The sequence below is a fragment of the Lissotriton vulgaris genome, chromosome 2_1, assembly GCF_964263255.1.
Source record: "Lissotriton vulgaris chromosome 2_1, aLisVul1.2, whole genome shotgun sequence".
Taxonomy (NCBI): Eukaryota; Metazoa; Chordata; class Amphibia; order Caudata; family Salamandridae; genus Lissotriton; species Lissotriton vulgaris.
Window position 1 is genome coordinate 110696065 of NC_141687.1, and position 23335 is coordinate 110719399.

General features: G+C 43.1%; 1 protein-coding gene across 1 annotated transcript in view; it reads right to left on the reverse strand.

The window, feature by feature from the left end:
* Positions 1–23335, reverse strand: part of PITPNM3 (PITPNM family member 3) — a 1845859-nt gene that overhangs the window by 988990 nt on the left and 833534 nt on the right. The gene's annotated exons all lie outside the window — the stretch shown is intronic.

Sequence of the window (23335 nt, forward strand, 5' to 3'; positions counted from 1 at the left end):
CTGAGGTAAGACACCAACCTTCTGCAAGATTATATAGTCTCTAGGGTTCATTAATGGTCCTGACTAAGTGCCCAGAGGGACAGAGTTATAATTATCGAGGTGGCTAATACACATGCTCCTATCGCTGTGGAATGCGTGGCTGGGAACAAAAAGGGAAGTGTCTTGTGCAAAAGTGTTAACTGAAGAAAGCCAAACCAGGATGAAGAGTGACTCCAAAGATTGGCTTCAGTTTGTTAAACCAACAGGTGGCTGGCAAAGGTTAATCATTGCTTACTGGCACCTTTCTGTCTTGTCTCTATCAATCCTGCCGCGTTCATCCGGTAGGCCCGCGTTTGGAGGTGTGCTGAAATGAAATATGAGGAAAGATCTGGCATCAGGAGGCCCAATGCCCACCCTCATCCCTGATGATAAACAATGTCTCAAGGACTGCTTGACGTATCACCCCGAAACTTTCCATGCACAACTAGGGAAAAAAATAGCACTGTTTTGGAAAGGTATATGGAGATTCGTTAAACGGCACCAAAGTTATTAGCAACACAAAAAAATTAATTTCCTACGGAAATACGATTCTAACTATAAGTACCCAGTAAGTACCTTTACCACTTCCCACCCAACCCCTATTATTAACCCTACCTTCCTGTACCACTACCCACCCCTAAACACTAAACTTAATATTTCATTTAATTATTTTTTTGGTGGGGAACCCCCTCCAAACTCCCCTTTGTTTTTACTTGACTTCTAACCTTTTGCCACTATCCACCCCTAAACCCAAAAATTACTCATATCTCCCTTTACCACTACCCACCCCTGAACCCTGAAATTAACATTTACTCTCTTTACCACTACCCTTCAAACCCTAAAATTACCCATACCTTCCTTTACCACTAATCACGCCTAAGCCCTAATATTAACTTTACCTTCCTTTACCACTACCCACCCCTAAACCCTAAATTTACCCTGTTTTCCTATCACTACTGCCCAATCCTAAACCCTTACCCTGCTTGACCACTTCCCCTCCCATAAACATAAACAGTTCCCTTGTCTCCCTTTACCACTACCCACCCCTGTACCCTAAAATGACTTTCCTTTCCAAATTGTTTTATAAAATACTACTTACTTACCTTAGCGATACTTACCATGCATGGGAAAGGCATTTGTGTGATGAAGGCATGTGTTGAAAAGACAGCATCGTAAAGAATGTTTTCTCTATCCTTATCTTAAAGATGTAGCCTGTAGCCCAGCCCTTGCCTAATAGCTCTTTCCACTGATGTCCTATATTTTCTGAATGTAGTGTGGTTGAGAGGAGGAGAAACAAGGAGCCATGGATCAATCAATATGAGCAAAATTTAATTTCGTGTGGTCATAGTCTGCCACTGGTACAGACAGGGGTCAGTACCCATGGCGCAGAATACTCTGTATCCGCAACTGCTGGTGATCCGTACACGCATGTTGGACGCCCGAGTGCGCCTTTAAGTGGAGCTCCATTTTTCAGATCAATATACATACCCACATTTTGGGTGCCATTTGGGCTTATAAGAAAGGCTCCTAATAAGTCATCTGTGTTTCTGTTTCTCCCTTTTCAATTTAGAAAATTCTACCCTCAGTGAATAGCAGGTTTTAAACACCCTATAGTCCTGTGGCCTCTGTCTGTAAACAACCGTATAGACCTTGGCAACGTGTTGTACGGCTATAATGGAAAACCAAAAATCAAGCAGAATGGTACCTGCTAAACCTTCTCACTGGAGTTACAAGAGTATCTACCTGGAAGGATTCAATTAATTAACAAGCATTGGCATAGCCAATAGGTCTCGCTTTTGGGACCTTATGCAGCACAATATCCTTGGTGCAACAACATCAACTGTTGCATGGCTAAAAACTTATAAGGTCCAAAAGGCGAGGCCCATTGGCTGTGCCAATGCTTGTTAGGTTTTGCTTGTGCATCGTTCTCAAAAGCTCTTGTATTAAAAAAAAAACTTTAAAGGGCCTTAGAGCCTGACCATTACTTACCTGTATTTACCTTTGGCTGTCTCCCAATTGGCTCCACTCTCTCTGCTTACCATTGGCTCACTCCCACGTGGCTTCTTACTGGTCAGTGCCTCCTTCTTGCCTCCATTGTCGTGCCTTGGAGCCTGGACCAAGTACTGCTTCCGGTGGGCAGTCTGCCTCCACAGGCTGCAGTGGCATGCTTCTGGGGGTCCTTTTTTTAAATTACTCCCCCCCCCCCCCCCCCCCCCTTCATGCATATGAATTCCTGCTATGGCTGTGCCATCCGAAGCTGCACTATTAATGCATGTGGCTCTTGTATTGCTGTTGGCGCCAGCGCACATTGCATGGCAGAATGGGTGCGGTTTTCGTGGATAAGCATTCCTGGCTCTACATAGACGGGTGGCTGGTGATATTAAGTGCAGATGGTATTAGTTCAATGCGGCTTCCACTTTCGGTGTTCGCACATACATGGAGGTCTGCTTTGCAGTGACTGTTGTGCACGATGAATCCTTGAGGGCGCCGCTAATGCATTTATAGTGTTACGCACCATATGCTGTCCTGACATGGCTGATTTAAACTCGCGCTGCAATGTACATGCAATGAAGGTACTTAAAAATACAACAAGCTAGAAAGAACAAAATGCATGTAATGCTGATTAAAGGACCTCAAACGCGATGCGCGATGAAGCAGACGCCGTCTGTGTAATTAAAACACTGTGCGCTAACAAACTGCCATTTGACTGCCTCGCTCGAGACTGCACTTAAGCCTCACAGGGCTTCCCATCGATTAGCTTAGCAAGGCTCAAGGGGGCACTTTCTATCTCGGGCTCCTGCTTCTCCCGGAGCTGCGGTTTATTGCTTCGATACATCTGCTCGGGCTGAGGCTAGAGTTGGCCTGTTCGGAATATGGTGTTAGTACGCATGCGCCAGTTCTTCGTGCGCGTCACAGCCCCCGGCGGCTCGCAGCTGTCACTCAATGCCTTCTCGTGCACGGGGCTGCTCTTGATGCCTCCCATTGTTATACGAATGGCGACGAGGTTTGGATTTTGGTTTCTCCAGGTACATCGAATGCTACCGCAGCCACAAACCGGCTGCGGGTTGGACTAGAAAACCATCTGCCAAGCAACACAGTGCAACAAAGCGCCTTGTAAACTTGTAATACATGCTGATCAATATGCAAGAAAGTAAATTTCTTTGCAATGCTGGTCCATAATCACGTTTTAGGCTGCATCACTGCCAGCCAAGAGTCAATTATTGAAATGAATATGTTCACTTAACCCTTTCCCACCGCACTGCAACGCCAGAAGGGAATCAAGGGGCAAGGGTCATGGGTCATGTGCCCCCAAGAGGTGGCGCAAGAGAATCAGCTATGATCAAGTGATTTTCTCCAAAGCAGCTCGACTATTACTATTCATCCAAAAACTCCAACTATGTAACTGGAAATATATTGGATTTTCTCCAGGGCAGACCTCTTGTCGTGAACATTGTGTAACCCGCAGTGCTTTAAATGGGCAGGTGCTGTCCGGTACTGAGTACCTGCACTTCTTGAATTAGAAGGGAAGAGTACATACACAGCACTGCTGCTGTACATTTCAACGGATGAATTCCGGCACTTCTCAGGAGCAAACAGGTACTCTAAATAGAGAGTACTTGCACTTCTCAGCACTGCTGCAATACATTTCAATGGTTGAGTACTGGCACTTCTCAGGAGGAGACAGGTACACTAAATAGAGAGTACTGCACTTCTCAGCACTGCTGCTATACATTACAATGGATGAGTACCAGCACTTTTCAGGAGCGGACACATGCTCTAAATAGAGAGTACCTGCACTTCTCATCACTGCTGCTATACATTACAATGGATGAGTACTGGCACTTTTCAGGAGCAGACAGGTTCTCTAAATAGAGAGTACCTGCACTTCTCATCACTGCTGCTATACATTACAATGGATGAGTACTGGCACTTTTCAGGAGCAGACAGGTGCTCTAAATAGAACTTCTCAGCACTGCTGCTATACATTACAATGGATGAGTACCGGCACTACTCAGGAGGAGACAGGTACACTAAATAGAGAGTACTGCACTTCTCAGCACTGCTGCAATACATTTCAATGGACGAGTACTGACACTTCTCAGGAGGAGACAGGTACACTAAATAGAGAGTACCTGCACTTCTCATCACTGCTGCTATACATTACAATGGATGAGTACTGGCACTTTTCAGGAGCAGACAGGTGCTCTAAATAGAACTTCTCAGCACTGCTGCTATACATTACAATGGATGAGTACCGGCACTACTCAGGAGGAGACAGGTACACTAAATATAGAGTACTGCACTTCTCAGCACTGCTGCAATACATTTCAATGGATGAGTACTGACACTTCTCAGGAGGAGACAGGTACACTAAATAGAGAGTACCTGCACTTCTCAGCACTGCTGCAATACATTACAATGGATCAGTACCGGCACTTTTCAGGAGCAGAAAGGTACTTTAAATAGAGAGTACCTCCACTTCTCATCACTGCTGCTATACATCACAATGGATGAGTACCGGCACTTTTCAGGAGCAGATAGGTACTCTAAATAGAGAGTACCTGCACTTCTCAGCACTGCTGCAATACATTTCAATGGATGAGTACCGGCACTTTTCAGGAGCAGAAAGGTACTTTAAATAGAGAGTACCTGCACTTCTCATCACTGCTGCTATACATCACAATGGATGAGTACCGGCACTTTTCAGGAGCAGACTGGTACTCTAAATAGAGAGTACCTGCACTTCTCAGCACTGCTGCAATACATTTCAATGGATGAGTACCTGCACTTTTCAGGAGCAGAAAGGTACTTTAAATAGAGAGTACCTGCACTTCTCATCACTGCTGCTATACATTACAATGGATGAGTACTGGCACTTTTCAGACAGGTATTCTATTTAGAGAGTACCTGCCCTTCTCAGCACTGCTGCTATACAAACCTGCACTTCTCAGCACTGCTGCTATACGTTTCAATGGATGAGTACCGGCACTTTTCAGGAGCAGACACGTGCTCTAAATAGAGAGTACCTGCACTTCTCATCACTGCTGCTATACGTTTCAATGGATGAGTACCGGCACTTTTCAGGAGCAGACAGGTACTCTAAATAGAACTTCTCAGCACTGCTGCTATACATCACAATGGATGAGTACCGGCACTTTTCAGGAGCAGACAGGTACATTAAATAGAGAGTACCTGCACTTCTATTTTTCTATTTCAAGCACTGGTAACCCGTATACAACACTGCTGGTCGAAAAGCTTACAAATGAGATAAATACCAACAAACCCTCGATCTAAGGCTGAGTAAACTAAATGATGCAGGGTAGCCGTGCATGGTGCAGCACCCGTTTCGTGCCCTGCATCCCTGTGCTGCAGAGACAGATCCTTCCTCCTGGCCTCTTCCCCTGCCCCCTCACTGCACCTCACAGAAACGAAGATAATTGGCTGCTCGCCCAGGCACTGCCAGTCTAGACTGAGGCTGGCTCATTAATTACAAGCTGTCTTGAAAAACAAGCATTGGTAAAGCCACTAGCTTTCTCAATTTTTTTTTTACATTGGTTTATTTACATGGTTTAAAGTAAAATTTAAAAAGCACAATGATGTGGCCAGAACTGACCACATCATAGTCCTTTAAAAAAAAACTTTTGGTCATGTTGCACAGCAGGCCAACTGCTGTGCCACATCGAAAAACAAATTGACAAAGCCAATAGATTTTGCAGAAGCGAAACCTATTTGTTTTTCCACTGCTTGTTTTCTCAATCATTTCCCTCTCTCTGTCTTATACTCTCTCCCTTGTTCTTTCTCTATCTGTATCTATCTGTTTCTTTTACCGAGCCTTTCCCTCTCTGGCGCTCAGTGTATTCACCTCTTAGTCAGCATGACACATTGGGGGGCAGATTTACAACAAAGTGACGCATCTTTAAAGATGCGTCACTTTCGCTGCGCCACCCTGAGAAACCCTTGTGCCACTATGGATGCGCCGTATTTACAATACGCCGCACCTTGGCGCAAAGATCGACAGATGCATCAGATATTCTGATGCATCTGTAGACGTGAAAGTCACGCATTGCTAGAGTCGTGTCACAAGCATGACGCAACTTCAGCAAAGCAGGGGGAGGCCTATCCTCATTGTGCTGCATCACTCCTTATGCCTGCTCAAGCAGGCGTAAGAATTTGACGCAGTGGCGTCCTAGAAGTGGCGCAGTGAAATCTTGTAGATTTCACTTTGCCACTTCTACAAGGCTTTTTTGCATTGGAACGCCCACCCTTCAAACATTACCTGACGCAGGTATAATGTGACGCAGGGCTTTACAACGTGACGCATCTCCCTAGATGCATCACGTTGTAAATGTGCCACATTTTTACACTGCGTCACAAAAAGTGACACAACGACGGCACAAAAATGATGCAAGGGGCTTATAAATCTGCCCCAGTGTATGTAGTACAAAAGGCTTTACAGGGAAGGACCCTATAGAAATAATGATCACACTCAAGTGTTTACTGGAAAATGATTAATAAAATGCAACGGAGCACTCAGAAAAGGAAGCCTACTAAAATATTGGCTGCTGGATGTTTACACCCATAGAACAGAATTTGAGGAAGCGTTTGAATTACGCCCATTGGCGACTGAAACCTGTAACATTTCCATACTGCTGATGAGCACAAGTAATGCCTTTCTTTTGAGGTCTGTCTATTGTAAGCTTCATTAAAGCCAATTTAGCCCTGGTGATAGTTCTGCCTGCATCAAGAACTGACGGCTTGCCTTTGCTGCTAGCGTGCATGAACCGTAATACGCCAGTAGGTAGTTCAGCAAGTTGAACGCTCCCTGTTGAGATCTACTTGTGAACTGCATGTGATCACAGGTTCAGATCCCAGCAAGGTCAACCGAGGCTTTCATCCTTCCATTTTAAGGTGCCCACATCCTGCAGGACCAGTGTGGCTGTCTGCTATAGGTTTACAGCAGTAGCGGTCGGTGGTGGCAGTAGCTGCCGGGCGGTGACGTGGGGAGGGGCAGGGTAGTAATCCCCAAATGCGATGCAGTGCACGCAACGAAATTCGTTTTTTTATTTATATGTTTACTTACCTGTAATCCGTAGATTACTACCCCCACACCCTGCCCCTCCCCGTCAGCGCCCAACAGCTACTCCCACCACCAAAGCTACTGGTTTACAGTTGCACACTATGGGGCTGTCCTATCTTTTGATGTGTGGAGACTCCGTAGTTGTGAAGATCCTACTAGTTTAATACCTTTGTGAATAGCAAACAATTGCAAACTTACATAAAATTGTACTTTTACCTTTGTGAATCAGGCCCTATGGGGTCCTGTAAAGCATAAAGCCCAACTAGGTCAAATGTTCATTCTTCCAAGGTCAGTAAAATAAATACAATTATGAACTGGTGGTAATAAGAATGCTATAGAAAAATGGTCAGTGTAAAGCATGTTGCATTAAAGTGCTGTATAAACAACAGATTGTTCTAATGGTTAATTAATCCTTGCAGCAGTGTCTCTGGTACCACACCTAGTACGTGACCCTTCATGGTTGTGGCTTCCAGTGGTCCAGCAGGTGCACTGGCAGCAGGGCCCAGACCCCGAAGGGTTCCTGGCTATTGCCGTATTTTATAATTCAAACAGCAGGCAGGGGGGCATGTTTTTCCTTGTATTAGGGCCCAGGGCACACCGGCTACACTGCAATGACCCATTCCGGCACTGCAAGCCTCTGAGCTGGGTCCCATTGCCATCAAGTAACATCTTGCGGTAGCCTTGCCTTACAGTCCCACAAGAGTGACTATAGAGTGTCCCAAGTGTAGGTATTGATGTTAGATGCATTCCAAGAAGTGTTAGTTGCGCTGGGATGCCCCTGGGTAACCATGAGCTCTATAAATGTTCCTCCCTTCCTTCCTTCCTTCCTTTAGTAGCATTCTCTTTCATGAAGGTTTCCTCGAAGCAGGGTCCTTAGATAAGGTCTTTGTGATTAAGTAAAAAGAGAAGTGCAAACACTATGGAAACAGCAGCTCTCTATGTAGAATGAAGTGGTCCTGCTCCATGGATACATGGTGGACGTATTTCACACCTGTAACTCAGGGCTACAGCATCATTTGTATGCCAATTAGTGTTTCCAGAATCACAGTTAATTGATTGATTGCTTACAAACTATCTCTTCTTCTAGGAAGAAATGAATTGTAGAGCAGCTGTTATGAGGTCTTTTCATGGGGTCATTGAGTCCTTGGCAGAAACCCATGGTGGACATTTAAATTTTCGCTGGTGTTCTGAGCCCACCAATATTATTGCATTCTGTGAGAAAAGGGTTTTCTGGTTGGCTAGGGTATGCACCTAAGCCAGGCAGAACCCACCACTCTAGTCAGGGCAGGTAAGTTATACACCAAAGATAACCTGTGCTTACCCTCTGGTAGCTTGGCGTAGAGCAGTCAAGCTTATCATCAGAGGCGATGTGTAAAGCGTTTGCGCAACACACTCACACCAGTAACACAATGAATGCACAAAAAAGAGACTCCACACATGATTATATAAAAATGATGGTTCTGTATTATATATAAATCACAGACCAAAACAACATGAATCATTATGTAAATACTGAAGTAGTACTCGTTATCCTGGACATTAGGAGAACCAAAACGACATACATCATAAATATTGTGCATATTATGGAAATATTGAGGGAGTACTTGTTATCCTGGACACTAGGAGAACAAAAATGGCATACTCATAAACTATTGAAGACATAAAATGCAGCAGAAAAGCATATGCATCCCCATAGCCAAAAGCAGAAACTGGACCACCTGCCGTCCTATTAGCAGGGATACGGTAACCACTCTGAACTGTCAGAAACACATGCATTAGCAGAGGGCACATGAGCCTATGCGCCTATATTAGACTTTATATGGTAGTCCAGCTCCCAACCCATTGGGCACAGCAGGAACTGCACACCTACTATCCGGGATACTGCACTTCAGTAGGAGATCAGTAAGAAAACCTCCTACATCCTCAGTCTCACTGTGCCCAACGCAGCCACCCATGGGTATGCAGTGACAGGGCTGGTTCTAGGATTTGCGAGGCCCTGGGCTAAAAGAGAATGTGCGAGGCCCCTCTAATGTAGATTAGTTGCCCCTTGTAAGGAGACCATTCACAGACACTGTGGGAAGCCTATTGTCCAGCATTTTGTCACAGTTTTAACTTTGAGCCCACAAGCATTTCTCACATCTTCAGTCCAATAGGTGTGAGAATTGCTTGTGGGCTAAAAGTTAAAACTATGGGGGCGCCAAAATTATGGACAATGGGCCTCCCGCAGTGTCTGTGAATGGGTCTCCTTTCAATTGAAGGGAGTGTCTCCCTCTCTTATGTATCCAGATACCATCCGTGAGAGGCCAAGGGAGGGGGGCCCCTCCATTTCAAAGAAAGGTGACACCTTTCTTTGAAATGGATCGCCTGGGAACCGACAGGACACATCACCAGTGCGTGGCCCCATGCTGGTGGGCTAAGTGCGAGGCCCTGGGCAGCTTCCCACGCTGCCCATGCCTAGCACCGGCCCTGTGCGGTGCAGCTGCCTCAGTCCCCTTGCCATGGGGAGTACGTTGGAGACTTCTCCAGGTCTAGTGCGGCCGCACTTGGGTGCCGTAACTCAGCCCTGCCCGCTGAGTTGGTGCCGACATATAGTACTTCTGAGACAAAGCAGGAGGAGGTGTCCTCAGTTCCAGAGCCCTGGGGCAAGGGGGCCAGGCAGTGCGAACATGAAGGGTGTTCTCTACGCCTCAGGGGAATCTCTCTCAGTATGCATGAGGAAGAGGCTTCCCCATGTACTGTGGCAGCTCTCTAGCTTCGGAGAGCGCTGCGTTGTGGAGAGCCCATAACACAGCGGCACGCGCTGACCAGAGAGATTCTAAAAAGGGTCTCCACATGTGCTTCTTAGAAAAGCGTTCAACATGCACTGAGTTAAGGTCTGGGTGGCTAGTTCTGGGCTGCCACTGGAATCCTTCCCGATCAACAAGTACAGGGAGGGGACATCCAACGTCCCTGAAGATCTCTGGATCACAAAGCAAGGCACAAGCAGGCAAGAGTTTAAAAGCAGGGTGGCAGTCTCTCCAGCCGTCCAACAGCAGCAGGCCAGCACAACAAAGCAAATAGTACATCTGGCGGTTCCTCCTGGCAGCACAGCAGTCCTCTGGCTATGTGAAACATGTAGAGCCAGCAGCGTCTGGTTGCGAATCCCACACAGTTTCTCAAAAAACGTGGGTGCAGAGCCCATGTACTTATACTCAGAAATGTACTTGTTCAAGGGGTGAGTTCTCCACTCATATGTTTGCCCCCAAGCTCTCTCCATTGCATTCTGGGCTCGACCTTTGCGTGGTGATACATGTGCACTTAAATTCCTCAGCGTGATCAAGTATATTTTTTGTTTTTAGCAAATATGAGGACAGAAAAGTCCCTCTTATGATAGTAGACATCAACCCCTACCCTTAGTTTCCCAGCTTTGGTGATTTATGGATCCTTGGGAATCAATTTTTGGTCATGAGCGAACACGTATCATGTGGGTGCCATGACCGAGGCTTGTCTCACAGATTGTGGCCTGGTTATACCAGGAGGGGTACACACTGCACACTACCCACACAGTGGTGGAAGGCTACTGCCCCTACTGGGATCCAAGCAGCACGACTGTGGTGGTGGCAGCATACCATTCTATAGTGACTAATTAAGAGAGAGTACATGAAGACAGCATGTGCATGTTTGAGTGCATCACCCATGTGTGTACATGAGCCAGTGTGTGCTATGGTGCGCAGAGACAGCACATGCATGTTTAAGGGGATCACGCTGGGGTGTACATGAGCAAGTAAATTTGACAGTATATGAATGCAGGCTTATAGGAATTGCCCTGGTATGTGCATGTGCCTGGAAGTGGTATGGTACATTAAGGGTTACACATGTGTTTCCATGCAGCCCTAAGGATGCATGAGTGCCATGAGTGGAACAGTGCATGAGATACCATGGTTCTATCCTTTTCACTGAAACCATTTAGTATCCAGGAGGAATAAATATGGACCCACTGATGATGCACGATGGATGCTGAATTATGTTTAATGTATTGGCGTGACCTGCTGTTACCTTATTCCTGCTATTAAGGAGGGAACTGTTTATTTCTCAGTATGAGTATTGACAATATACTTTAAATTAATGATTCCTATGGAATCTTAAAAGATCCACTGATAAATAAAAGAGAGCGGCTGGGAATGTTGGTTGGTTTAACATGAAAGATATGTGTGAGTGTGATAATTCGAGATATTCTAGAACACTGCGAACTAATGATAAAAAGAGAAACAAGCATTGGCATAGCCAATAGGACTCACCTTTGGGACCGCATAAGTGTTTAGCTGTGCACCACATTATAGAGACAATAAACCTTAATTCATAGAGTATGGCAAGAAAGAAGACCTGCAGTAGCGGGAAATGAGATCTGCGATGGTGCACGTGGGACGGCTTGATAGAGCACTGCTGATATACATAATAATAAAACACCACACACCTTTGTCATTCGTACACTTCTTCCCCGTTCTATCTGAACTATACTGCCACTTCCCCCAGCAGGCGGGTAGTGAAGAATAAAAACCAGGGGCCACATTTGCTTTATATAATAAAATAGAGGCGTGCTAGTCAATAAATAGTTTTTAAAAAACACAGAGCATAACTCTGAAAACTCTGAGGCCAGCAATCAAAACAATCTCCCACGTGGATGGCTGGAAGCCAAGGGAAGCTGCCTGACTGAAATTGCTGCGGCTTCCTGATATACTTCAACATTGCTTGGAAAAAGTACAGGCAGCGTTTCTGGAGTTAGGCATTTAGGAAAATACATACAATATCCTTGGCAATATTAAAGTTGACACACTGATCCATCTACTACAGCGCCTAGAAGCAGTTCTGTTCATGTGTGCATACAGTGCTATTTCTACAGATGTAGGGCAGACAGCAGGCAAGAGTCACCAGCCCACCTGGGTACTTTAGAGGCCCTGCAGGCAGGCACTTTACCCCGGCTTCAGACAGCAGATGACCCATTGTAGGCGGCCAGGTAAACAGGAAAGCAGCTCATACACTCTTTGTCATCTAAATGACATCACAGGAAGCGACAATGCACAATTTTTGAGGCTGATGAAATCAAATAAAGTCTAGCATGAAAATAATAAACAACTTTAGAATCTCACACAAGTAGATAGAAGGCATGCAAAGGAAAGAAATGAATGGGGGCATAAGAGTGACTGGTACAGCTTACCGCCTCTGACTGCAGTACTGAGTCACAGATGATCTTGCACTGGGTGTGAATGACTACATTGCTCTCTCACTGGTCCCATGAGCGCCAGAGAGCACTTTCAATTAGAAGCAGAGAGTATCAAAAGCATGAAGGTTGCTAGGAAATCCATAGTGGGTGCTACAGAGATCCCAGACGACCCCAACATCACATCCGGAAATGGAAAATCAAATATGATTAATAAGGAATTTTCCGTTAGGTTGATGTGGTAACTTAAGGTGGTACTGTTTATAAATTTGTGATTATGTTTAGCTTAACTTCTAATTGGTTGCTATTTGTTGTTCAATAGTGAAAATTATTTGTTGACTTTAAAAGCCATGGGATGATTTAAGGGCTAGGGAGGGTGATGGCAGTGCTTTCTAGGGTGTTAATGAGTTTTGGTGCCACTGGTAGGGTGTGCAGGAAAAATGGCTTCTGTCGCGACCTGCGCAGAATGTTTTAACCTTCTTCGTTTCATTTAGCATTCGCAACTGTTCACAGTTTGACATAAGCAGGCTTACACATGAGTAGATGAGTGCATTATATAAATGAAGCGTTATGTATTTTAAAGTTTGGGAAAGTGTCTGCGCTGTTAATGACTTTCTTGTCACCTTTAAAATAAACAAGAGAGCTTAACACCTTAGAGAGAATGGAAAGCGCTTATGCCCCTTGAGTAATAACTACACAGCAATACATGGTCAGGTTGCAGGGGGAGTCCCGTAATTCTTGGCTCGAGCTTGAAATGCAGGGTCAAGGGGCCCCCAGTACCCCCGCCCTAATGGTAATACCCAGAATGCATGGTGCAGACAGTGACCTAGAAACACTGAAACACTCACCATCTGGCCACTGTAACCTTTCACTGTACCCAACGTCACTTAGTCACATTCACCTAGAAAGTTGCAGCCCGCAGATTTGGTGCTGCTGCTCCATTGAAACCTGCGCTCCTGAACCGAAGGTCAGACATGGAGCCCAATCCTCAATTGTGACGATATGCCATGGTACGGGGAGAGGGATTATTTGCGTCGCTGCAGGTATGCCGAAAAGGCAACAACTCGGAAACCCTAACAGCGCAGGAAGACTGACGTATACAAGCAGAGACACAGGTTGTGAAAAGACTTCAGGCCTCCAGAAGAGAGGTAAAATAAGGGAGTGACGTCTTTCAGAAACCTGATTATTACACCAGGCCATTTCGAAAATTAGAGAGAGGGGACTGCAGGGTGCGTGCTCCGAGAAAGATGGTGACAAAGAACATGCATCTTACTTTCAAGAGCAACAAGTGCGGGCGCGCCAGCCTGGTCTGCAGCAACAGTAAAAGCACCGCGTTTGGAGCAAAAATGCTCCAGGGCCAGCGCGACCACCATCTGTTTCCAATTAACGCGTCCACGAGACGGGGGCGCAACAGTTGGAAACAGATGGCGCTGCTGCTTGCTCCCGAGTTCCCTAGGCCAAGGGAGAAAGAAGGCGGGACATGCACCCAACTGTTGCCAATTGCATGCTGTCTTTCTTAAAAAGACGCAAGCAAAGGCCAATAGCGGATGATTAAAAAAAAGCACAAGCATGTATTCCAAGTTTAAAGCACTTACTAAAAGCCTCGCAGATCAGCGAATGAGCACTGGCTCAGGCGAGACCTAAAAATGATAAATAATGGCTTTTTTGTATAATTTATGTGCTTTATTATTTGGACTATATGCAGGTATTAAATGTAGATGACACAAAACATGTGTATAATTGTAATGGGGTTTTTGTTTTTTAGCTTCACAATTTTATGTATAAATACAGGATCAAATATATTTCAATCAGGGAAGAATATCAATATAATAAGTCATATGGTGTCATCCCAACTAAACGCAATGACAAAAAGGTTTGTTCGAAATCCATTAGCACTGATCATTTTGTACAAGAGAAATTGATTGTTTTTTTGCACAGTGGCATGAATTAATGGATATGCGTTTTAATAGCTAGTTTTACATCTTGTTCTTCTGTAGTCCTTCCTATATAAATGATGAATGGATTTTAAGAGTTTTTAACACTTTTTACGTTTGTGATTGGTGTGTAAAAAAATGATGGTTTCATATATACTTGTAATAAATACATTTATTACCATATTTTATTGGGTGAGGGATTGTTTTCAAAAGAATACATTAGGTATGAACTAATGAATGATTGTTTTGATTGGCTAACAAGTGGGTCTGAGTACCTGGGGGAAGCTGATTTTCCGGTCTTTGTTGTGAACTGCAAGGTTTGCTGGAGGAACATGTGGAGGAGTCCCCAGGCAGATTAGTGGATTGCTGCATTCCTGATACCTGGACGAGACACGCACTGGAGGAAGGCCTGGTTCTTCGGTACTCTTCAAAAGGGCCTTTTGATTCTGACACAGGCCACTTTTCGAAGGGGTCTAGAAACATCTCAAGAAGGTGATCAGTTTGATAAGGGAATAATAAATAGTAAGACTGGGGTATTTAATGCCATGATCTGTGTTTGGGGCTATCCTATGTTAAGACACTTCTGCTGTGACAGACTGCTCTCTGGAGGAAGTGCAAGACAAAGGTATGGGTGCTTCAAAGTGGCAACCCCCAAAATATGACCTTCAAATCAAAATAATATTTCTATTCTCCTGTATAGTCGAACTGAAGCCATACATCGGTGTGGAGAAGCTCAGCATCAGTTCTGGCTGTTGTGACTAGGACTGGGGACTGAAGGTCTGCCAGTGTCCCATCCTGGGCTAGGGGGGCACCACTATATAGAAACACGGGCACTCGGCTGGAGCTTCAATTTAAGCCTGACTCAATACCAGAGAACCCTGTGAGGGGAAATAGATTTCCTGAAGGGAACAAGGTCCTGTAGGGATCCTGCCACATGGAACCTGGGAGTAGAATGTGTAAGTTGTGTCTGTTGTGATTCTGAGACCAGTTGGTCTGTCTGCCTGTGTGCACCGTCCCACCGATCAGGATGTGTGCCCATGTGTGGATTTCACGCCCTGTTGCCAGGTGGGGGTTGCCGAGAAGAATGAGGGTCATTGTCCCTGATGACACATTATGTCAAGATGAAGACCGACACCGTATGCAGTGCCACGACCCAGAGAGGACCCGGGGCCCCTGTATGCCAGATGGTTGCCATGGTGAAGAGTGTTGGCTGGCCCCCTTGTGCAGCAGTATATTGAAGAGAGTACTGTCACTCTGGGTAGTGCTGTAACCCGGAAGGGGCCATCACCCTACGTATGCCAATATGACTTTCATATGTCAGGCCATGAATTAGAAATACATTTTGTTTGTATTGCATTTTATCTCCTCTACAGAAGCGATTTCATAGCTTCAGTAGCTTGAGAAAGAAGTGATGTGTATTAAAGATAGTGAGGCCTGAGAAGAAAATCTTGGCGGAGACTTAAAGAACTAATAAGCTGAAGCGACTTCCTATTCATCGTGTATCAGTAAAGGTGACTACTCAAGGTCATGCGAATGTCCAGGATTTGTGGGATTAGAAAATCTGAAGAGATTGCCACTGTGTAACGTGAAGTGCAACACCATTGGTCCCTGAAGGGGTGGTGTGAGGATCAGATGATGAAAATGTATCTGTATGCTTTAATTAATATATACACTGTTTTTGTTTACGGCAGACCCCTGGGGACTCTGAGAAGTACAGTACTCTCTGCCTACCTTATTCTCGTGAGTATAAAGCTATATGCTAAAAAATAGTAAAAAAATTGATACTTGTAAATTGATACTTGTATAGCGCACTACTCACCTGCAAGGGTCTCAAGGCGCTTGTACGAATACCACTGTGGAACCCATCCTGGCTTTCCCTGTGAGGCATCCAACCCTGGGCACCCCCAAGGTGAAGCCAGGCATCCTTAGCGTTGTGGGGGCCTTTGTGGAGATTAAGCAAGCTATTGCCCAGAGTTGCAGAGTGGGACCCATGTTTGGAATAGGCACTGAGGCGAGAATTATCAGGTCCGTGGAATTTTGAGCCCAAGACCTGCCGAGGCAGGGAATTGAACCCTGGTCCCGGGCTAGACCTCTGCATCAGGGTCTGCCGCTCTAACCATTGAGCCACACTTTTCCACACCTGTTCCCTTTTACAAGATTTCTAATGAAAGTTTCACAATGCTGACACCTTCCTGCTACTAAAATTTCACCTTCTTGCTTCTTAAATTTTCCTAGGATTTTAATTCCGACCCATCCCCTAAACATAGACCCCTGGTTAGATGACTTAAAGATGTATACATGCTGAGAAGGAGAGTTTGAGTTTCTTTAAGAAACATCAACTTCTGGCTTGCGCCTTTGTACTAATGTGGGTACATTGTCACATATCTGATGCTATTAAACTGAATATACATCTTTGACCAACGCTTCCAATTTAAATTCTATATATAAATGATGCTTAATTTTCAATCATTTGAATTGATTATTAATGTGCAATGGACCCACTGAACTTTAGTTGTTGATTCCTGGTCTTTCTTGTGTTGTCAAATGTGCTACACGAATTTTAAATTGTTTTATTGATTGCTAACCTCTTTGCCTCTCAGTCAACCAAAAAATAATAATCTTGAGCACATATCGACACGCCATCAGCAGTAACGGTGTATTACAACTCTACCAGTGTAATAATATTTGTCGCTCAGCGGACCCACTCAAGTGCAGCTGATTGAATGAATCATTTGCGGAGCCCGTCTTGCTGAAAAAATGAAGTGATGTAGGATTTACTCCTTTCCTGCCTTTGCTGCTTGTGTTTAACCAACTGGGGAAGACTGTGAAACAATTTGAAAATCACAAGGTCATTTTTTTTTCTTTTCTTTTTTTTATTGAAGTTTTATATCAAGTTTCAAGTAGTAAAGAAAATGCATATATTAACATCGATACAATTCAAAATCAGTTTACATAATACAGCTTCCAAAATTACTCAAAAAATGATTTCCAAATTTTATCAAATTTCCTTATCCGCTCAATTCTCTTTGCATAACAAAATTCGCTTGTTCTGACATTTCTCATTTTCTGAAACCAAATATTAAACAAAGGAGCTTGAGTTGATTTCCAATTCTGCAGTACCAAGGACCTCGCAACTGCCATCACAATAAATAATAATTTAACCGATTGTCCACACAAGCCGAGTTCACCGTCATATCCATAAAGTATCAACTTAACATTATAATCAATCTGAATTCCACAAAACTTTTGTAAGTATTCGAATATCTGTATTAGTACAGTGAACTGTAATGTGGGACCAATTAGCAGGACTATGTTGCTTACATCTAAAACAGACAGCACTAACGTTCGTATACATTTTTGAGATGACAGCGGGAGTTCGATAAAGAAGCCATTTGGTAAAAAAAAACATTCTCCTCCAATTAGATCCACGAAGAACACTGAAATTCAATTTATTTATACAGTTCCAAGTATTCATAGTAAGAACATGATTTTCTTGTTCTTGCCATTTTTTAATGCATTTTACACTAAGGTCCAAATCAGTGTATTGAACTAAATAACGTTTCCATGCTCCTGGTTTCTTATTCTGAGAAATCAGAAATAGATCATCCCACAATTGAGAAGTAGAATCAATCATTCTTACTTCCGCTTGCCCTAGAACTTTAAAAATCGAAACATATGAGTTAAATAACATAAACTTCCCTGGGATTAATTGTTGCATTTCTCTTGGTGACAACCAATTCCCTTCTTTTATAAAGTCAAATAAAGTGGTAAACCCAGCTTGCTCCCATTGACAAACAATATCTGATCCGATATTAATTCTCATAAAAATGAGAGCATTCCTTAAAGGAGTTCTAGAATTAAACTGCGGAAGGGAAATTTTTTTTAGAAGAGCATCTCGACGTTTAAAAAACCAATACATTATTTTATATCGAGTACGTTTTGGTGATTTAGGAATGTGCAAAGGAACAGGGGTTTGAGCCTCTTGACTAATTTTGTCAAAGAAAAAATTAATAAATAAATTTGGATTCTGTTTTTCTAATTTAAATCGTTCTAAATACTGAGCAAAATATGCACTATAATAATCTCTGAGATTGGGAAGAGATAGGCCTCCCAGTTCAGTATCTGCGTAAAGTATCTTTATTGCTATCCTGGGACGTTTTTTAGCCCATATGAAATTCGAAAATAGGGATTCTACTTTGGAAAAAAGACTACCGGGTAGAAAACATGGGACAGCTGAAAATAAAAAATTGAATAGTGGTAAAACAGACATCTTTATCAGTGCCACCCGTCCCATAATAGAAAGTGGTAGTGAACCCCATCTAGTAAATAAGGATTGAACTTTTCGTACAAGTGGGTCAAAATTCAACGTGTATAACTCAGAAACCAAGGTAGAAAACATAACCCCTAAGTATCGTTTTGGTCTTGGATTGATACAACCAATTAAATCCGCGTGTAAAACTACCTCCCCTTCTCCACATACTAAAATGTCAGGTTTTTTTTTGTTAATTCGGTATCCTCCTAGAGCTTCAAATTCTTCAAAGAGCTGCAAGACAGAGGTTTGAGAATGGATATCCGTCTTAATTATCAACATGATGTCGTCGGCATAGAGTTTTATTTTTGCCATAGATGCAATAGGTGGAGGGATATTTACAGATTCGCAGATAGCAATGGCTAGCGGTTCAATAAAAAAAGCAAAAAGGATAGGGGATAAGGGGCAACCCAGTCTGGTGCCCCGTTCGACCGAAACTGTGCACACCATAGCAGAGTTTATAATTATATTTGCTCTGGCACCCGTGTATAAGTTTTGAATTAAACTAATAATTTGTGCAGGAATACCAAAGTGTTTTAAAATAACAAATAAAGTTGCCCAAACTACTAAATCAAAAGCCTTCTCCGCATCTAGTAATAAAATTAAGGCAGGGACTTTTTTAACTTGAAAATAATCTAACGCTTCTGTAAGAAAATGGGTATTAGTTGCTAATTGCCGGCCTGCCACAAAACCATTCTGATCTGGATGGATAAGATCTGTTGCAATTGAATTAAAACGTATTGCTAATAATTTCGTTAGGATCTTATAGTCGGTATTGAGTAGTGTAATAGGTCGGTATGAGTTAGGGTCTTTTGGATCTTTACCTTTTTTAGGAAAACTAACAACGGTCCCCTCCCCGAAAGAATCTGGAACTTGGCCACCCATTAACATGTAGTTGAATAATTGCAATAATAAATCAGAGAGCGGAGAGAAGAAACTCTTAAAAAATTCAACGGGGAAACCATCCGGGCCACAAGCTTTACCAATTGGTAGGTTTTTAACCACTAGTTCTACTTCTGGTTTAGTAAATAACCGTTGCATTGAATCACTATCTATCTGAGCTAGGGAGGGCATATTATGCTTGGTTAAAAAAATCTTGAGCTTAGAGTGATCTATAATTTGCTGCTGACTATATATCTGTTTATAGTGAGACAACATAATGGTTCCAATGGCGTCCGTCTGTGAAACTTCAATTTGAGTAACAGGACATTTTAAAGCATGGATTAATTTGGCAGCGGCTTGCTCTTTTGCTTGCCAGGCAAGGAGCTTCCCGGAGAAATTACTCTCCTCATAAACCCTCTGAGAGTTTATTAAGAATTGCTGTTCACTCTGAGAAAAAAGGAGCGTATTAAGTTCCCGTTTAACCTCATTTAATTCTTTTTGCACATCCCTCGAAGGGTTCACTTGACGCCGAAGAGTAAGTGAGTGGATTTTTTGATAAAGTAAGGTCTTAGTTTGTTTAAGAATACGCCATTCTTCTGCATCTTTACTAAGTATAATCCCACGAATAAAAGCTTTTAGTGAATCCCAAACAATATGAAGTGGGGCTTTCTGTAAATTGCGAGCTATAAACTCAGAGATTTCTAATTCTAAAAAAGAAACCCAATTACTATCCTGCAAGTGCATTTTATTAAATATCCATCTTTTTAATGATTTCATCTCTTCACCTACTTCAAATTCAATTAGCAGCATTGCGTGGTCTGAAAAACCATTATGAAAACATTTTTGATAGGAAAATGTTAATAATCTTGAAGCTAGAAAAAAATCGAATCGCGATGATGATTTATGTCTCCCAGACCAACACGTAAATTCTTTTTTCAGTGGAAATTTAGACGCCACGGGTCACAGAGATCCAATAAAGCAATATTCTGCATAATGGATCTTCTTGATTTTGGTTTCGATTGTTTTCTTGGCCTGCTGGTGGAATCTAATCTAATCTAATCTAATTATGAATCCATAAGGATATTAAAATCCCCACCTATCACTATGTCCCCCCTGACTAACAATAAGGATTGAAATAACTCATCATAAATTGGGGCCTTTTATTAGGCACGTAACCCAACACCATCGTCCCATCCCCCCATCTCCATACTGTACAATTTCTATGTTTAATTTCTGATTAAGAAAGATAGCAACCCCACTTTTAGACTCTTGGGCACATGAAAAACCTCTGTAATCCGACCAAGTTTTAAACATAGAAAAAGAGTTGATTTTAGCCGCAGCTATATGAGTTTCTTGGAGCAATACGACAGCTGGTCGTTCTGACTTGACCCAGTGCTCGATTGCTCGCATTTTTTTTTATTATTCAGCCCATTAACGTTGAAAGAAATCACTCTAAGCCCCCCGATAGACATATATATAACTCAATAATAGCTCAAAAAAACATGCATTTTTCCAACTTATTTTTCCATCAAAATCCAACAAAAATTTCAACTTTTTTTCATTTTTTCCCCCACCCCCAACCCCCACCCCACAACCCTTCTCAGGTGCTCCCCTCCAGCACCTAGTCCTGTGGCCTTGCCCATCCCCTTCACCCCACGCTTGCCACCTGACACTCACCCCTTTCATGGAGGCGCCTTGTTGTTGCGCCTCTAACTCTGTGACCTCCCTGTTCCTCCCCTTCCCTCCCCCTCGTATTTACATTAACTCTGCAGTTGATTAAGCATCTCGCGTGCCTCATCAACGTCCGTAAACAAATAGAATTTGCCTTTTATCAAGACTTTTAACTTTGCCTGCTGTGCCATTGATGCTTGGACACCTTTTTCTTTAAATAATTGTAAAATTTTTACAAAGTCTTTTCTCCGTCTTGCTGCGGCCGCTGACATATCGGAGAAAATCGGACATTTCGTAGTAGGATTTGCATGGAATTGCCTCTGCTTAAAGGCTTGCGATAGAATAAATTCTTTGACCCTTACATCAGCAAAGTTGACGATAATTGTCCGAGGGAAAGGAGAGTTCAGAAATGGACTAGCTGGAACTCGATGTGCACGAGTAATTGTTAAATCTCCCTTAAAGTCCAGGATTACCTCTCGCATAAAGAAGGAAGAAATCCATTGCACCATGTCGGATCCTTCAATATTTTCTGGCACACCTACCACTCGAAGGTTTGACCTTCTATTATAGTTCTCCAACTCATCCAGTTTGATTTCAAAAGCCTTGGAGTATTTAGAGATAATAGATACCTCCTTCTGGATCCTGGTCATATTATCCTCCAGCCCTGAAATACTAGATTCGGATTCTTGAAATCTATTTGTGAAAGAAGTCATTGAGTCTTCAATTTTATCCAGACGGTTACTGATTACTGCCAGTTCTGCCTTTTGAAATTGCTTAATTTCCCTTATTTCTCCTAGTATCATATTTAACATGTCTTTCACCGAAAACTGCGAGTCACCAGTAGTCTTGGTGTCCATCTCCAAAATCGGGCTCTGAGTCACTTCATATGCTATTGCATCATCCTTTAAATCTGATTTAGATTGTGACTTGATTAACAATCCAGCAGAAGGAACAGTCGTGGTTAAGGCTCCATTTTTATTCAAGAAAACAGTTTTTGTATCTGTGGGTGAAGAGTCTATTAAATTGACCACATTACTAGCAGAAGTTGCAAAGGTCATTGAGCATGCAGCGACCGACACATCCTAGCCTGCTACCAGGGGCTCATTCTCTTCAGTCGCTCTGTCACCAGGTCCCACTTCCGGTCATTCTCTTTCTATTTGCCTCTTTCTCCTATCTCTCACTCTCTTTCTAGTGCTGCATCTCTTTGCCATATTCTCTCTCTCTCTCATATCCTTATTTGTCCTCCTCTCTCTGTCTCTGCTTCTGTGTTTCTCTGTTCCTCTCTCTCTCATCCCCTTCTCGATAAGGGTGATAATATTAATAATAACAAAAGTAGAATTAATAGTGCTTATATTACTGTTGCTACTACAAATAATAATTATAATAGTCTTAATAATAAAAAGAAGCAGCAGAAGCACAAGTACATAACCATATAACCATATAATTATTATCATTATTATTAATATTATTGTTGTTGTTATTAATATTATTGTTATTATTATTACTGTTATTATTATTATTATTGTTATTATTATTGTTATTATTATTGTTGTTGTTATTATTATTATTGTTGTTAATATAATTGCTATTATTGTTATTATTAACCCCTTCAGTGCTCATGACGAGCCCAGGCTCGTCATGCAGCACGGCGCTCGTGTGCTCATGACGAGCCTGGGCTCGACATGAGCCGTGGAACGCTCACACGCGGGGCTAATTCCCCCGCTGTGCTGAGCGTTCCTTTGCGTGGGCGGGTTCATGACGAGCCCAGGCTCGTCATGAGCACACGAGCACCGTGCTGCATGACGAGCCTGGGCTCGTCATGAGCACAGCGGCGCCGTGCGCGGCCCCCTACCCCCCCACACCGCGGGGAAATTAGCCCCGCAGTGAAGTGGTTAATATTTTTATTATTATTATTATTATTGTTGTCGTTGTTGTTGTTATTATTATTATTATTAGTATTAGTATTATTATTGCTATTGTTATTATTATATTACCATCATCACCAGTATATAATAGCAGTCACTATGATGCAGTAGAAAACGGACCAGCCCGTGCTAAAGCATCTTCTTATTAGACAGGATTCTGTGGACAACAGGTGCACCTGCCTGTCATGCAGTGATGCCCAATAAATAATTGTGAGAACGAGGAGTACTGCTGCAGTTCCTCCCTGTATCTTCTAGAAGCAGAGACTCTCCTGCAGTGAGCATGGAGAGGTGCCGGTGGAGAGGGAGCGATGCTGTAGCTAA